The sequence below is a fragment of the Bos mutus genome, chromosome X (assembly GCF_027580195.1).
Source record: "Bos mutus isolate GX-2022 chromosome X, NWIPB_WYAK_1.1, whole genome shotgun sequence".
NCBI lineage: Eukaryota > Metazoa > Chordata > Mammalia > Artiodactyla > Bovidae > Bos > Bos mutus.
This window is the reverse complement of record NC_091646.1, coordinates 123,854,789-123,861,360: the sequence shown is the minus strand read 5'-3', so window position 1 is coordinate 123,861,360 and position 6,572 is coordinate 123,854,789.

Here is a 6,572-nt window from a genome sequence, read left to right as displayed (position 1 = left end):
TTTGTACCTTCCTCTCAATTTTGTTGTGAACGTAAAACTGCTCTAGAAAAATAAGTCTTTTAAAAAATAAATCTATGAAATCTATCATATCAACAGAATAAAGAAGAAAACCCAAATAATCAATAATTGGTGCAGAAAATGCATTTGACAAAATTTAGCAGTCATTCATGATACAAACCCTCAGCTTTGTTCTTTCTCAAGATTGCTTTGGCTATTGGGGGTCTTTTGTGGTTCCATACAAGTTTCAGGATTGTTTATTCTTTTTCTGTGGAAAATGCCATTGGAATCTTGATAGATATTGCATTGAATCTGTAGATCAATTTTGGTAGTATGGAAAATATTTAACAATATCAATTCTTCCAATCTAATAACATGAGATATCTTTCCATTTATTCCTGTCTTCTTTAGTTTCTCTTCATCATTGTCTTATAGTTTCCCATATACAGATAATTTACCTGCTTGGTTAAACTTGTTCTTAGGAATTCCCTAGTGGTCCAGTGATTAAGACTCCACACTTTCACTCATGAGGGTTTGGGTTTGATCTCTGGCCAGGGAACTAAGATTCCACAGGCTGCATGGCACAGCACAAAAAAAAAAAAATGTATATATATATATATATATATATGCTATGCTAAGTCACTTCAGTCGTGTCCAACTCTGTGCGACCCCATAGACGGCAGCCCACCAGGCTCCCCCGTCCCTGGGATTCTCCAGGCAAGAACACTGGAGTAGGTTGCCATTTCCTTCTCCAACGCATGAAAGTGAAAAGTGAAAGTGAAGTTGCTCAGTCGTGTCAGACTCTTAGCGACCCCATGGACTGCAGCCTACCAGGCTCCTCCATCCATGGGATTTTCCAAGCAAGAGTACTGGAGTGGGGTGCCATTGCCTTCTCCAATGGGGTCGCAAAGAGTCGGACACAACTGAGCGACTGAACTGAACTGAAAGAGTATACCAAAAAAAGTGTTTATTAATAAACAAATTCAATAAAGTTGCAAAATACAAAATTAATGTACAAAAATCAGTTGTGTTTCTATACAGTAACAACATATTATCTGAAAAAGAAATTAAGAGAATAATCCCACTTACAACAGTGTCAAAACAGCAGCATGCCAGGCCTCCCTGTCCATCACCAACTCCCCAAGTTCACTCAAACTCACGTCCATCAAGTCAGTGATGCCATCCAGCCATCTCATCCTCTGTCATCCCCTTCTCCTCCTGCCCCCAATCCCTCCCAGCATCAGAGTCTTTTCCAATGAGTCAACTCTTCGCATGAGGTGGCCAAAGTACTGGAGTTTCAGCTTTAGCATCATTCCTTCCAAAGAAATCCCAGGGCTGATCTCCTTCAGAATGGACTGGTTGGATCTCCTTGCAGTCCAAGGGACTCTCAAGAGTCTTCTCCAGCACCACAGTTGAAAAGCATCAATTCTTCAGCACTCAGGCCAACTTCACAGGCCAACTCTCACATCCATATAGTCTCACATCAATATAGTCTTTATATAAGTCTTTAGGGTTTCCTATTTATAAGGTCATGTTGCCTGAAAACAGAGACAATTTTAATTTTTTCATTTTGGATTTGGATTTGGATGCCTTTTATTTCTTTTTCTTGATATTTGCTCTAACTAGAACTTCCAGTACTATGTTCAACAGATGTAGTGAGAGTGGACAGCCTTGTGTTATTCCCCATCTTAGAGGAAAAGCTTTTAGCTTTTCAATGTTGTGTATGATATTAACTGAAACACAGGGTCAGAAAAAAAAAGCTCCTTGACAGTGGTCTTGGCAATGATTTTTTTATATGACATCAAAAGCAAAAATAAACAAGCAGGAGTACATCAAACTAAAAAGCTTCTAGAAAGCAAAGGAAACAAGCTACACAAAGAAAAGGCAACCCATGGAATGGGAGTTAATATTTGCAAATGTTATATCTGAGATATATAATATGAGATGTTAATATCCAAAATATGTAAGGAACTCATACAACTCAATGGCAAAAAAGTCAAAAATAACCTGATTTCAAAATGGGCAAAGACTGTCAATAGACAGTTTCCCAAGGAAGACATAGAGATAGCCAACACATATCTGAAAAGATGTTCAACATCACTAATCATCAGAGAAATGCAAATCAAAACCACAATGAGATATCGCCTTACATCTGTTAAGACAGCTATTATATAGGCAAGGATGTGGATAAAAGGGAACCCCCCCCACACACACACACACTGTTGTATCCATGCTCAGCCGCTCAGCCATGTCCAGCTGTTTGCAACCCCATGGACTGTGGCACACCAGGCTCCTCTGTCCATGGGATTTCCCAGGCAAGTATACTGGGGTGGGTTGCCATTTCCTACACTGTTGGTGGAATGTAAATTGGTGCAGTCATTATGGAAAACAGTATGGAGTTTCCTCAAAAAAATTAAAAATAGAGCTACTATATGAACTATCACTTCTGGTATTTGTTTTTTGCTATAATGATATACATTTGTGTTGTACTAAATAAAAGACACATCCAGATAAATAAGATGTAAATTTTACTGTTTAATTAATGTGAGTAAAAACAGTAGACTCACAATTCTCTTAGGTATAAAAGTGGAAAGCACACAAATAAAAATGCCCCATCTCCCTAGTAATCAGTGAAGTATAATTTAAAACAAAATAAGACAAATATTTTGGTCTATACTAGTAAATACTCATAAGGCAAGTACTCTAAGAGCTCATATTTGGAGTTGTAAGTGGAGCATCCTTTTTAAAATCAGTTTGGCGACATGTAAATGTTTCTGTGTCTGCTCCAGAAATATTCCAGTTGTGTATTTATCCTGAGAAATAATTATTAATAGGAAACATTGGTATACACAAAGATACTAATTGTAGATTCTTTATAACAGCAGGATTTGGAAATAGCATACATTTCCAACAGTAGAGCAAAATCTTAAGTATATAGTGATGAATCCACTTAATAAAATTGTTTATTGAACCATTGAAATGTTTATTTTGATTATGTAACATTACTAGAATGCTATGGAAAATCTTAGTTGAAGATATTAAGAGACAAAAGCAGGACTACAATTATATGTAATATTATCTCACTTGAGTAAGTGCTATAAAGACTTATATCTCAAATATAAAGATATTTGAGAGTGGGTATGATTGAATGTTTATGCTGAAGATAGAATAGCCTTTTACACTTATATTTAATTTTTAATGAATGTTATAATGAAAATCATTTTTAAAGAATTATGTGTAGTCTACAGTATTTCTATATCAAATGTGAATATTTTCTAAAGCAATATTTGTAAAAGGTCACTCTATTTGCAGATAAAATGTTTATTCTTCAAAAAATCAAAAACAACCACTGTAAATCTCATAATGAGGACCCATCTAATAGGAGTGCAAGAAATAATCCAGGATGGTGGTAGTCTGCAATTTATGAAGATACTCTTGTCAAGTGTGGGTACAGTCTCTCTAAGGCAAGATGTCTGTAAATGAGAAATCAACTCTATGTTATACATACAGAGACTGATGGGGATGCTGGTGAGTGGGGTTTGGTGGTGGGGCTACATTTCCAATGGAAGGCATGAGAACTCTGCAGAGTCACAGATCCAGAAGCCTGATCCTAGGGCTGGGGCCAGTGTGGGGAAGGGTCATGGAGAGGACGAGCTGCTAAATGGGGCTGAGCAATGCCTCAGGGACAATGGGAGAAGCCATTTTCAACCTCAGACCCACACACTGGTAGTCTGGTCCAGAAATTAGGCAGGGATAATCCCAGGGTGAAGAGTACCAGAGAGTCACCTGGAGGGGCCAAGGTGGGCAGGAACTGATGGAGAGTAATCTCGCGAGAGCTCTTGGATGTTGACCTGGCAGAGAGACCACAAATGCAAAGGGCAGCAATGAAAACTGTGAGCCATCCTAGCCAGAGAGATTTTACTCTTGCTCTCTCTCCCTCCTATAAAATTGTTCTGTTCATAAAACTCTGTGATTTGAGAAATCCTCCCAACTAGAGAAAAACGAAATGATTGGAGTCCCTCCTGTATTATACATTGATGTCCTGTTCAAAAATGAAGGATCTTGCAAGTCGTTTTACCCTTGAACTTACAGCAACAGAAGCCTTGTCAATTGTGTTGGAGAGAGTGGCCGCTCCTGAATCGGACGCACCTGACAGGCCCCACACACTGCGGCTGCAGGAGGCAGTGCGTTTTGTGGCGTAAGCCGTTCGTGAAATTGATGTCTGTGTTCTTGTTTGTTTATAAGCTGTGTGCTAGCTAGGTCAGATAGGATGTATCTGTGGGAGTGATCACTAATCCCTCCCAGAAGCCGATGCATTTAATGGCTGAGAAAGCCCTCAGCAGCTCTTCTTCCAAGGCCAACTGCAGAGATAGACTCTTGTCCTGACCACAGGGCCAGGCACCGGGGACCGTGGTTTTCAGTGATTGAAGATGTTAAGGGGCCACTGCTCGTTGTCCCCTTTAACATGAACACTCCTGCCTTGGAGTGCCTCAGCAGTTATTTTTTAGGATTGTTTTGGATAATATTCTAATTTTCAATGCTCCTTACTCCAGGACAACTTTGTCAATTTTTCCTTTTTCACTGGGAAATCAGGCTGGCTCATTTCTGAATGGATTTTTAGGAGAAGAAAAGGTGAATCAGACCCCTGGAAAGAACAGAGGAGTTGGCAGGTGTAAAGGGGTGTGTGTGTGTGTGTGTGTGTGTGTGTGTGTGCGCACATGCATGTGTGTGTAGTTCTCTGAGCATCATTTCCCCCATTCAAAGGCCGGGTGGTGTGTGGCCATCTCTGAACTAGCCTATCCTTGGTCCTTTATGTGGCAGTATTTCAATCACACTCATGTCATAATTGGTACTGTTAATCCCATCCAGCAAACTGTCACCTCTCCAAAACCAAATCTGGGTCTGTTTTCCACTTAACCAAAATCTACTGCCTTATTGTTTCATGCCTGTGACTATAATTTTTGTTTCTGGTCCTTTCTTGGTGATGAATATGCATGCCCCTCTGTCTCATGCAACCTGGCTTCTCACTTGGCTTGTACAGGACTCTTCATTGAGTGAACAAGCCCGGAAAGCCTCAGGTGATGATCACGTGGCTTGTACAGGGCTCTCCGTTGATTGGACAAACCCCAAAAGCCTAATGTGTTGATCACATGGCTTCAACCCTAAACCCACTCTGTCCATAACTTCCCTCCACATGGAAAAGAAAACTGCATTTGATGGTTATAATACTTGTACAAGATGAAGACTATTGATGCTCCTTAGTAATAAGACCAAAACACTCATTGAGTGAGGCGAGATCCTCATGAATTTAACCATTACTATTAAATTTTATTTTTAATATATTCTTATTGAAGTGTACTTGAGTTGCAATGTTTCAGGTGTACAGCAAAGTGGGTCAGTTATACACATAATATATATTGTTCATGTTGTTCAGTTGCCAAGTTGTGCCTGACTCCTTCTGACCCCATGGACTCTAGCCCACCAGGGTCCTCTGTACATGGGTTTTTCCAGGCAGGAATAGTGGAGTGGGTTGCCATTCTTTTCTCCCGAGGATCTTCTCAAACCAGGATAGAACCCATGTCTCCTGCATTGGCAGGGAGATTCTTTACCACTGAGCCACCAAAATTATATATATTCTTTGTCAGATTCTTTTCTGTTGTAGGTTGTTACAAGATATTGAATATAGTTCTCTATGCTATACAGTCAGCCCTTGTTGTTTATTTTATACTTAGTAGTGTGTATCTGTTAGTTCCAAACTCCTAATTTTTCCCTCTCCACCTTTTCCCCTTTGATAACCCTAAGTGTGTTTTCTATGTCTATGAGTCTGTTTCTGTTTTGTAAATAAGTTCATTTGTATAATTCTTACATCCACATATAAGTGATACCATATGACATTTGTCTTTCTCTGTCTGATTTACTTCACTTAGTATGATATCGCTACGTCCATCCACGTTGTTGCAAATGGCATTATTTCCTTCTTTTTTGTGGCTGAGTAATGCCAAGAGAATGCACTGGTCATAGCAAACACCCTCTTCCAACAACACAAGAGAAGACTCTGCACATGGACATCACCAGATGGTCAACACCGAAATCAGATTGATTATATTCTTTGCAGCCAAAGATGGAGAAGCTCTATACAGTCAGCAAAAACAAGACCGGGAGCTGACTGTGGCTCAGATCATGGACTCCTTATTGCCAAATTCAGACTGAAATTGAAGAAAGTAGGGAAAACCACTAGACCATTCAGGTATGACCTAAATCAAATCCCTTATGATTATACAGTAGAAGTGAGAAATAGATTTAAGGGACTAGATCTGATAGAGTGCCTGATGAACCATGGATGGAGGTTCGTGACATTGTGACAGGAGGTTCATGACAGGAGACAGAGATCAAGACCATTCCCAAGAAAAAGAAATGCAAAAAAGCAAAATGGCTGTCTGGGGAGGCCTTACAAATAGCTGTGAAAAGAAGAGAAGTGAAAAGCAAAGGAGAAAAGGAAAGATAGAAGCATCTGAATGCAGAGTTCCAAAGAATAGCAAGGAGAGATAAGAAAGCCTTCCTTAGTGATCAATGCA